The 12223-nt window shown below is 33.9% G+C and overlaps 1 protein-coding gene across 1 annotated transcript in view; it reads right to left on the bottom strand.

Annotated features, from left to right (window-relative positions):
- The window catches only part of LOC134753729 (uncharacterized), a 35137-nt gene extending 25022 nt beyond the window's left edge, over positions 1-10115 (bottom strand). Inside the window, exon 1 of the mRNA XM_063689673.1 lies at positions 9886-10115. The gene's annotated coding sequence lies outside the window, so the exon portion shown is untranslated. The remainder of the gene's footprint in view (positions 1-9885) is intronic.
- Between the last annotated feature and the right edge of the window lie 2108 nt (positions 10116-12223).

The following is a 12223-nucleotide window of genomic DNA, read 5'->3' as shown; positions in this document are numbered from 1 at the left end:
ACTGTATACTAACATGAGTGCAATAAACAATTTGGATTTTGATTTTGTAGCAAATGTATGAACGTGTTAGTTACTGTTGTACTTATGTATCACAGATTACAAGTACCTATAGTATGTTGGCTTAGCCTCAGATGATGCTACATTTCAGTCACTTTAAAATAAGAAACATGAATTTGTTAATTATTTGGTTTGAGCGGGTCGCACTGTCAAACCGTCGCAAATCAACCTTTCAATTAAGATAAGGTGGCATTAACGAATTAACTGTTTGGTCCCTACTGTTTTTATGTTTTTGGGAAGCATGCCCCGAATGTCAGTAGGTGCTACTTCAGTTAGGATCTTTTTTATTCACACACAAATTTAATTGACACAATATGAAATGATAAAAAATTAAAATTCCTCAGAAAAATAACACTGTTAAATTTACCATGTCTCAGGAAAATAAAAACAACAAATCTGTTTAAGCGGTGAATTTAAATTCTTACCGCTTAATTGTTTCTCTACGTACAATAAAGGCACTCCCTAGATAAAATATTATAATTACATTTAGGAATTAGGGTGTTGCCATAATATGCAAGATAGCAAAAGCTAACACAATAAGTTTTTTATTTGTTTGCGTTGGCTTGTACCCTCAAAGCGGCCGCTGTTATCTTATTTGATTACCTGTATGATTTATATATACCTACTTTTTACCTAAAATGTATTGTGATGTCTATAGAGCTAGTACCTATAGGGGGAATACATACATGCAATTCATAATGAAGTTGAATCAGTTATACTAAATGAAAATCAAGCCGACATTTGTTTGCTTTATTAAGTCACGTTATTAATATGATAGGTACGAAACGTATTTGTGCAATTACATGTTCACATTAAATATTTATATTTTAATACGTTCCACAACATAATAAGTTCAATCGTAAATAATTAATATTTTTTATAGACGATGACGCTAAAACCAGCGTTTTTAATTTAATACTTTCATTTTATATTTAAGTGATTGGTCATGGTTAAGTCTAACAATCGACCTAATTAACAATACAAGCATCTAAAAGTACTTAAACTTCAAGGGGTTAAAGCCCTAACAGACTACCGCTCCGCACCGCGACCTTGGTGCGGTGCGGTAGTCTGTTACGGCTTTTAACGGTGTGCGCTCAGTCGTAGCATTAAATGGCCTTTACATTTCGCAGTATTAATATTAATTATCGGTATAGTTTAGTGTACCCGTAGCCTAGCTAAACTTTCAGTTTCAATGATCGCGTGTATAAAGAATAAATGAATCGCGCAGAAGCGTTATAATACATACGCATGTTTAGCAATACAACGGCGGCGCCGATAAAATGTTTTTATACCACTTTGGTGACAAAATATGCTTACGCTTTAAATCGACTTCAATGTAGCATAAATGGACCGGTATTTGAACTTTACAATAATGTAATAATGTTGTGTAAAAATCGGACAAGTGCGAGTCGGACTCGCCCACCGAGGGTTCCGTACAAATAAAATTTTTGGTATTCGTTGTAATAGCGGCAACAGAAATACATCTGTAAATATATCAACTGTCTAGCTATCACGGTTCATGAGATACAGCCTGGTGACAGACAGACAGACGGACAGTGCAGTGGAGTCTTAGTACTAGGGTCTCGTTTTTACCCTTTGGGTACGGATCCCTAAAAATTATATGAAAATGTTGACACTGACATCAATATACAGTGTGTTTTTTTTTTCGTTAAATAAAAGGGTGCATTCCTGAGCTTAAATCAAGTAACTTTCTCATAGACACCGGTATTCTAATTAACTCCATTTCGGAGATAATATTTTTTTTTGTTATAAGGCCCCTACGAGCGTGTACACTTGCCTTAGCTCCTGTTTTTACATATTGATTAGTGTTTAGTAAGAGTTCATACATTTGCTACTAAACTTAAGTAGGTACTATCTTGGACGGTCGATGGTCGAAATGATATATATTGATATGCGACAGTTTTCAATTGTTTGGTAAAGTTAAATGTAATCCACCCGTGTTACAACAACGCATATAGCGTTGCAACATTTAATTACTTTTTATAATATATTTTTTTTATTATTAACTGCCATTTCGTTTTCTTAAATGTACTTAACCATACCCCGAAGTTAACGGAACGCAATAAAAACACGGTGTATAAGGTAGAAATGCCGCTCTAGAGGTACATGATTAGTTCATTACGTCACAGAATTATGAAAAACTGCTATAGTTAGGCCAAAATAAGTCTGCAACGATTTTGATTTTTGATAGCATACGCAGTGCAAGTGTTATTTATACGTCATAATTTCATAGAAGTTTGACGTTTGAAATAACACTTGCACTGCGTATGCTATCAAAATCGTTGCAGACTTATCTTGGACTAACTCTAGCTCTCACCAAAAGGCACTTTGCGAAAACTAGTTTTGACTGAAAAATCCCAGTTAAAACTAATTTTCACCAAGGCTTATCGGAAAACCAGTTTTATAGTGAAAACGCGTTTTCACTGACGCGATACGTTAAGTGCGTTTTCACTAAAAACGGGTATTAACGGTGACATATCTTAGAGGATATAACCAAACGGAGACGCCTTGTCTGTAATTTTCTGTACAAAACAGTCAGCCCATTTTTGCGGCGGAGGGGCACGTCAAATGTATACGTAACGTAACGACATGCTAAACACGGACCAACAAATTTGAGGCGATAGAATAAAAGTTTTAGTTTAAAAATATTTAGTTAGAAGAAAATATACTATTTATTCTATTTTTTATTGAAAATAAGTAACTTGTTTAGTTGGAAATCAACAAATAAAATAATTGTGAGTAAATACATTGTAGATCAATGGGTATTGATACGAAAAATTAGCACCACATATTCATTTAAATGAAATTAATTATTAGCCTACAATTTTTAAATGGATTTCCACAATAAAAAATATAAGCTAATAGAAGAAAACTTCATACACAGTTTAAAAATTGTTAGCAAAACTATCGAGTCAAAGGCTATTTTCTGGATATTGTAATTTGCAAGCATTGCAAGCAACTAGAAGTAGCAGAAAGTTCTAACAAGAGAAACATGATAGGCTAAATGCTTCCAGAAGTTTGACTTTTTAAAAGTTAATAACTATATCTTCTTATACTTATTGTTGAATTAAAGTATCTCATACTTTAGTTAAACTTGTTTAGTACCTTACGTGTCTACTAAGTTTTCCTGTGGCTTCACAAAATAGTAGCGGAATAGTAGGTAGCGTTGAATATGCACGTAAAATATCGATAAGCGGTGTAAAATAATATTATTTCTTAAAATTTACTCAAACGTATGGAGCGGAGTCCGTCTACGCTTCTTGACCAACATCGTGGTATGCGCCCATGGGATGCGGTGGCTGCTTAACATCAGGCGGTGTGCGCGCTTGTTTACCCTCTTTGTGGTATAATTGTAGTTTAGCTGTTTCAATTTGCAGAAGTATTAAACTTAAAAGTAAGATTAAGCGAACAAGACATTTATTACGCACAAAAAACATTTTTTACAAGATCTCAAGTAAATATTCATTATGTATAAAGTTAATAAATACTCCAAAATTTCATACTTTTATAAGTGTGAAATAGCGTCCATGTCCGCTAGTAGCTAGTACCTTAGAAAAAACTGCCAGTTCATATTGAAAATAAGAACAATAATAAACAAAAATAACGATGGCCTTATTTGGCGCAGGTACCTTACATAAAATGTTAACTAACACGTCTTACTAAAAAGTTTTGATTATTTGGCTGATTATTGCTACGTTTACTGTTGCATACCTACAAAAAAAAACAAACCGGTGGCTGTTATTTTCACACAAAATTTAATTTCTATCGAATTAATTCCACTTTAATTACAAATTTGTGAATGTTTTTATATAAAATTTGTATTTATTATCGCTAGACGTAATTCCTACTTATTTTCACCTTTTTTATCAGCTAATTAAAACTTGATAGTAAAACTTTGATATACATTGTAATACAGATAAGTGAAAATAAGCTTATTCAAAATCAATTAAATTAATTGCGAAAAGGATTTAATAAATACGTCCTTTGATAAACGTTAATTGTATCAGGGACTTATTTATGGTACAATTATAATAGTGGGTAACGGCACAAGGACTGATTATCCAACATCATAAATGAAAGCCCATTATCTTTTTACAAACCCATTATTGTGTTTCCTGAAGCTGTATATTTTACTAAGGTAGCAATAAAGGGAATCAGTGTAACTAAACTATCTATTTATTGTAAATAATTTTATGCTGCCTTCATAATACTATTTTTATTTTATCTACATGAATAATCTTTAAAAAAAAATGATCCAAGTAGTTTTTCTTAATTGGAGCATACCGCTACCCTGTGGTCATTTTTTTGTTTCTTGTCATTTTACGTATTGTTAACAGTTAGATTCCTTAATTACAAAGACTTCCTCTAAGTATAAGTATTTTGAAAATATTACTGCTACTTCGATTCCGTCAGGGGCATAATGAGTAATGAGGTCAAATTTAAGAATTGAATAAAAGCAGTGTGTCACTTCAGCGAGTAAACGCCAATATTACATACCATCGTCGTCCCAGGAATGACTTCAAAGAGAGTTCTTTAATCTCTACTACTCAAATCTAGACTGTAAAGTTTAGTTTACATGCATTGGATTCCTTGAGCTCTCGACTGGCAAGCAATTAAATCATATTTTAGAGCCATTTATAAATAGTGACGGTAATTTCCGTGACAACAATTTCTCTCTAAGCCAAAATTATTATAATATGATTATGAGTAAAAAGGCCTTTGAGTTTCTAGTAAAAGCTCCACATGGCCTTAATGAGCGCTCGTGCGCTTAATTATTAGAAAACCATCCAAAACAATCGTTCACTTTTTTCAGTTTTTGATTTCGAACGGTATTCGATTTCGATCTGTCGACTTAGTATTGGAATTAGGACGTAAATAAAAGTAGCACCAGTAAGTAGAAAGTAGAGTTTCAGTTTTTAGTCGTGGGTGTTTTTGGTGATCACTAATCTAAAGCGCTTTGATTGTATCATTGAAATGTTTTAATGATTTTCTGTTTTGGTTACTTTCGATTTAATTCAATAATGATGACTATTAAGTTGATGTCTGCCAGTCAAAGTGACCCCACTTGAATGACTCGGTTGTAAATATTGAAAGAACACACTTAATATCTTAGATAATTTTATTATGCTTACTCGGACAAACTACATAACATAACGGTTCGATGATTAAATAATGGTATGACTTGTGATGTGTCCATTTTAGTTAATAATTTTGTGAAATAAATTAAAGTTATAATTATGTAAAATTAAATTGCAATCGTTGTGATGATCAATGAACGTTTTGTATGCGCCCCAATGCAATATCTCGGTAGCTTATCGAAAACAGTTATTCGAAATCATTATTATTTTAATTAATATATTTCTAAAAGCAATATTCGAAAAATAACTACGCGTTATCGATTAGTAATTAAAATTAACTGAATAAAAACGATCAGTCCGTATAAAAACTATAAATATAAATATAAGACGTAAAAAACTAGCAACACATGAAATGTCATTTTAGTCTACGGAATAAAAAGCCAGACTATAGTTATTTATTTGTACAGCGAATAAATAAATTATAAGAAAAATATGTTTACAGGTGACCCTTTTCACAACATGTCACATTTTCTATTTGTCGAGTTCCTCCCACCCACCCCCTAAACGGGTCTAATTAATGTATGACCTCTTATCAAAAATATACGATAATTCCTTCATTATAATTTACGTTCCTATTTTGATAAAAAAAAACAATTTAAATAGAATTAATCCTTTTAAACTGATTTCTGTTGTAATAATAACATTGTGTATTTTCCATTAAAACCGCAGCGAAACTTAACCATTGTCGTGCTAAAGTCGAAGGTAACTATATTTCAGTACAATACAATTTGCTTAACGACTTCGTGAGTTTACGATTAATTGTAAAAAGAATTGTCAATTTCAACAGATCTTTTAAAATACTGTGTCTTTGCGACCAAGGCTGTCAGTTCACACAGTCACCTGACATTTAGCCGGGGTCTCAATTTATATGATTATGAGATTTATGAGTAAAAAGGCAAATTAAAGCAAAGTTCATTAAAATTGTTACATAACGGTAAGCTCAATTACTTCTAGCATCAGTTGCGTTCTTGCGCGAGTCCATACTTGAAGTCGCGCCCGAGAACCCAACTCATGCTAGCACGTCAGATTAGAATTACCAACTCCCGCGAATTAAAATATTAAAAGATGTTCTTACTTTTTCTCAGAAACTGATATGATGTTGCTTATTATATGATCCAAATAAACAAAGAAATATTTATGGTAGCGTTTTAATAATTTATCAAAATGCATAATCATTTGTCAAAGTGCATTTTAGACCTACATATGTTCGTGTTTTTTTTCTATCGAGCGAAAGTCAAAACATCAGGATTCGAATAGATGAAGTCACTATAGAGAAAATCCACAAGATTGCCAAAACTTGGCAACCGTATTGTGACCTAAAAAGCGATATAATTTTCAGAAACTCCGCTCTCTGAACCTAAGGCACCTTAACCTCTATTTTGTTTGCTAAGGCAAAAAATTACGATTGTAATATTTGTCATGTATTTATTGCATGGCATTCCAATCCATTTAAAATATCTAAATTTAATAAGCATAGAGATAACACGACCTTGCTCATGCTCATGTTGCTCAGGGGCCCTATTCGAGATGCACAACTGTCAGTTTCGGCTTCAACATCAGTTCAACAGTAGAATGAATCATTTGTTCATCAACTGTGGAAAGTATCATTTGGTTGTACACCAAAACTCATTCATTGAAAAAATTATGCAACAAAAATCAACTTTGTTTTCTTACTACTATACGGTTTAAAATGGCTCTGAACTCTGCGTGGTTCGGTTTGGTTTCGTTGTCACCTAACTGTGGATTGCTAATGTCAAATTTACCTATTCGACAACACACGATTTCTTCCATTCAACTGAAGTTCAACACGAAACGTCACTTAACGCATGTCGAATACCGCTCCAGGTTATTGACTAAGCAGTTTGCGCTACAAAAAATCTGATGACGTAAAAAGGTGTACCAAATTATAAGAATGTACACTACCGCCCGTAAGTATTTAACCGCTCTATGATTTAATTAGAACGCTCGAACTCTACAGTAAGTAATAATACTTCAATGGCCACTTTATTATAGTGTTTAAATAATAGGGATCTAGAGTTAGACCAGGATAAGTCTGCAACGATTTTGATAGCACACGCAGTGCAAGTGTTATTTTAAAGGTCAAACTTCTATGAAATTATGACGTATAAATAACACTTGCACTGCTATCAGAATCGATGCAGACTTTTTTCGGTCTAACTCTATTCAATTTTAATCAGTTCTTTTAGAAATGTTTAAAATTCTAAGATAGACAACACGACCATGGGGACGATAATCCCGCATACTTTTTAACTCTACCTGATATCAATGTGTAAGTAGTGGAGAAGTAATAATTTGTATTACTTTTTAATATTATACATATAACATTAAATTATTTGGTGCGCTGGAGGACTGTTGGACGTGGCCTAGCGGTAAGAGCGTGCGACTTTCAATCCGGAGGTTGCTGGTTCGAACCCCGGCTCGTACTAATGAGTTTTTTGGAACTTATGTACGAAATATCATTTGTCATTTACTAGTCGCTTTTCGGTGAAGGAAAACATCATGAGGAAACCGGACTAATAAGGTGTAGTTTACCCTCTGGGTTGGAAGGTCAGAAAGATGGCAGTCGCTCTCGTAAAAACCTACTACCAATTCCTACGTCAATTCTCGGTATTAGTTGCCAAGCGGACCCCAGGCTCCCATGACGAGCTGTGGCAAAAGCCGGGATAACGCGAGGAAGATGTTGATGATAAAATTATTTGGTGAAATTAATGTCTACAATTTTGGGACAATTACCAGCAATATGTTGCAAAACGAAGTACCTATTTATGCAAAATTATCTATCTAACTAAACCATCGTATCGTATTTGAAGTCCCATAAGGGCATGTTATATATTTTTGAGCGCTTCGATCTTATACTGCGTAATGAAGTGAATAATGAACGATTTGATCACTGGTGGAATTTATTTTAAAAGGTCTACTCGGTAATTGATTACATAAAATAAAATTATTTGCATGTTTTTGTCAATTATAACGAAAAACAAATGACAAGGCTGATTTAGATGAATTGAAAATAAAACCCACTATACACAAGTTAGTTGGAACGCAGTAGTATTGAATAGTTAGGTATATAATATATACCTACTATATACTATATATATCCAAGGAACGAAGATGCAAATAGCTTATGACCTTACTCCATTGGAAGGGCTAACAATGTATAGGCAGGTACATATATAATTACCGTTCGTACCTGCAACAACCGGAGATGTGACGTATTCAGTAATGAGCTAAATTATCTTTTTCATACTAGGTACAGATGTAGTGCATAATGTTTTTCCATCATATTTTCACGAAAACGTACTAACATGTCTTGTTATTTCAGTCAGTCTCGGTCTCGGTACAAAAAGTACTGACGTTGACTGAAGCAGTATGACAAATACGAACGTTTCCGAGAAAATACGAAGGAAAATAATTATGCACTACATCTGTGTACAATTATATTCATAGAGCAAATCTATTTTTCCACTAGAGCTCTATTTTTCATAAAAACTTAATTAAAACGATTTGAATTAACATGTGTAGTAAATTAATTATATTTATATTTACGTGTAGAACGTGTTTTTTTTTGCTTATTTTTATCTTTATTTTCATTTAGTGTTTATTTCCTAAACAGCAATAAACTTTAGTAAAACAGTTTTTAACGGGCCCGAGTTATATGCATAATAACTAATAAGAAAGTAAATTACATTTTATTTTCTTTTAAACATTTCTCTTGTGGATCCGGTAAAAATGAAAGCATGGAATACTATGTTACGGTATGGCTAAGATATGCGATAAAATTCACATAAACACCAAGGCCGGAGCTAACAGACTGTGTAACTAGGTGTTTGAGATAAACATGTTTCTATTTATTTTTCTTTCATACATTAGAAGCAACCAGATGTCCATAATCTTAGTTTCAAGTTTCAAAGTAGGTATACATTTGTGAAACTGCTGGCAACTACATGTATAATTGTACCTATACTTAGTTTAATGGTTCGCAGTTAGACTAACTATGCAACGACAGAAATCCATGAAATTCATAGAACTTCCTTTTAACTTTATTGTATGATACCTACAGGTCTAACAATGTAATAAGAGATAAATGATGAATGAATGAAATTAAACACACACGAAGGTGTAGAAGTGTTATCAATCGGGTGAAATTTCGGGGTGTAAAAAGTATGAAGATAAGATACATTTGAAAAGGAGCTGACAGGTTCATAATATATGCCTGTTGTTGTAGGCTAGGAGGGTAATGAAATGTATTGTTAATCGATGTCTGGTTTTCTAAACACATCTTTACTAGATACTGACACCGACCAGTTAATCGTGAAAAGGTCAGGAGTCATTAAGGGTGATTCATAAAATTTTGAACAAAGATTAGTGATAACGGGGACTGCAATTTATGTTTATTACAAATTTGTTTGATGTACAGTAGGTATACCATTTTTCCAAATGTGGTAAGTATGGCTGGTATTCAATTGCTGCAAAAAAGGATACCGACGTTAATAAAAAATCTATTGTGAAATATAAAAACATACTTACTAAAAAAGGAACGGTATTTGTAAGAGGATTTCCAAATGTTCGTTCAAACAAGGTGAAGATTCTCTTGCCTTAATGAAAAGGTTCAGCGCAAAAAGAAAAACGAAGTAAGAACTAAGCTCACCTTGTTATTTAATGACCGCACATTGTTCTCAATACGTCACACTTTTCTCTGGTACACACAATAACAAACATCTAGCCTGGTCCCAAACTGTCACGTTTACCGGTTCACGGTAATTCGTTATTGACAAAGCTGAGATCAAAACGCGACGCCGCGTTTTGGATCAGCGGTAAGTCGTATTTAGTAACGGAGTGCGCGGCCGCCGCGTGCTCATGTTAGAGCGCAAATGACCGGCGCTGCAAGAAGTAATACAATCGCTGCGGCGTTACACAAAATGAAATTAAAAATGGAAAGAAATCCGAAGAAGCTCTAGTACCGAGAGAATCCATAGATGCGTTATAGGCAGCTAACATGTCACTCTTAAACCCGGAGAAAGTCTGAGACGTGCCTAGTCATCCACACCGATTTGAAAGTGTAAGTTGTTCCGTATTTACGAAACTCGATAATGAATGGTCCCGCGGCAGACAATAAAACGGTCCAATATGGTCCAGTTCATCTTTAATACGTCTAGTTACGGTTAACAACTTCCTAAGTTTTGCGTAACCTATCATAGTATTTACTGCTTGTATTCTATATTATAAACATTTACGCAACCTTAATATCAAGAGAACGCCTTTTGTCAGTTACGTCAGTTGCTTGATTGTATAGCAGGCGTTATTTGAGTCTCAATTATTCTATTTTACGTAGCTTATAAAAATATTACCCTCACTTAACTTATATTGACCTCATAAAACAAAATTGTGTCGGATATGCAAAGTAAGCGGTATTTTATTGCGGTGGTATAAATGCAGAAATTGGCTCCAAAGAGATATCGTGTAAAATAGGTGCTTTCTGCCTAAACGGTGGTAGTGTTTGTTACAAATGCAATTTTGATAGTGTCATGTTTACGGTGGAGTTTATTTATTATACTTATTATACCTATCTATACGGATGGGAGTTAAAACAGAGAAATAAATAAATAAAAAACAAAATATTAACTGTAGGTAAAGAAAAAAGTGCAACGAATGAATAAAAAAACAAATATAAGCCCCTATGCATAAAAACTGATCCAGCCTGAACCATTACCACACTTTTTAAATATTTTTTACATGTTTATGGTTTAATTTTATGCATCGAGGCTCGTAATATGCAAATAATACGGGTAATCTGCAGGGGAAATAATTCGTGGTTTTGTAAATTGGTAAAATTATACCTCGTGGTGTCCAGATGAACATACTAAAAGTCCAGGGTTATTTTTGATCAGCAGTTGACTAAACTTGCTTATTTTAATGAAATAAAACTATGAAAACGGATTATATCGCGTTTATTGAATTTATAATACATTCCGACGTTTCGAACCCTATCAGCGTCAGCGTTCGTGGTTATTAACGGGTCACCCGTTGTTTTATGTCATGAGTAACTATCGTGGTAACCGAAGACAATATTTTGCTTATTCTGAACTAAAAATTTGAGTTAAGATGATAAACAACTAGTAGAGTGTTGATCGTAAAGTAAAAATAAATATGACCTAAGTTGTAGAAAATTTCATGTAGAAACTTTTGTCCAAAGAAATTGTAGTGCTATTCGTACAAATATTCGAGATGTGTAAAAATGTGAAAAAGGTAACGGACCGCAGCTCTGCTGTACTACTGCTCTGGCACACTACTACAGCGGTCTGAACGCGTCGGTAGTGCCGCTGCACTTGGAAATGGACTGTCACTGACTAACCCTGATTCAAAGATTGTAAAAAAATACACTGCTGTCAGCAGTGGCTGTCAGCACACAAAAAAGAACGAAGAAGTTAAACACCACATACAACCCTCTGGTTTTTAATAGTAATTGTGCCATAGCTTGTCATTTTTTTAATAGTTTATTTTACGCAATTTTTGGCAAATTGCAAGTTCTTTCCTTGCTATTCATACATTCTTAATGTCATTGCCTTTTAAGCAAACGTACGACACAAGAACCGCAAGAAATTCTCGACAAAGCACATTTTTCACACTAAAAACCTTCACATAGCTGCCACCGCGGGGTTACCATTTGTCGTCAGGCCAGAGCGAGTGAAGTGTTAATAATTCGTATCAATCAAAGCGCATGTTTTGCATACCGGATCGCGTGGTGCTCGCTGTTCCGTCACGATCGATTAGTCGCAATTATCGAGTGCACCTAATTGCGACTCGACGGGAAAAGTTGAGAACAATGCGTGTTTTTTACATCTTAAAACTGCCGTTGCATGGTAGTCATGGTACTACGTGAATATGTTTTTAACAAGTTTCTTTACGATGAAATGGAATGGAATAATACAAGATTGTCATCGTCTCGTTTTTTTATTCGTTATATTATAATTTGATGAAGTTAAACA

Source organism: Cydia strobilella, chromosome 2, assembly GCF_947568885.1.
Source record: "Cydia strobilella chromosome 2, ilCydStro3.1, whole genome shotgun sequence".
In the NCBI taxonomy this organism is placed as follows: Eukaryota; Metazoa; Arthropoda; class Insecta; order Lepidoptera; family Tortricidae; genus Cydia; species Cydia strobilella.
The sequence above is the reverse complement of the archived record's forward strand: the minus strand, read 5'-3'. Positions and strand labels throughout refer to the sequence as shown.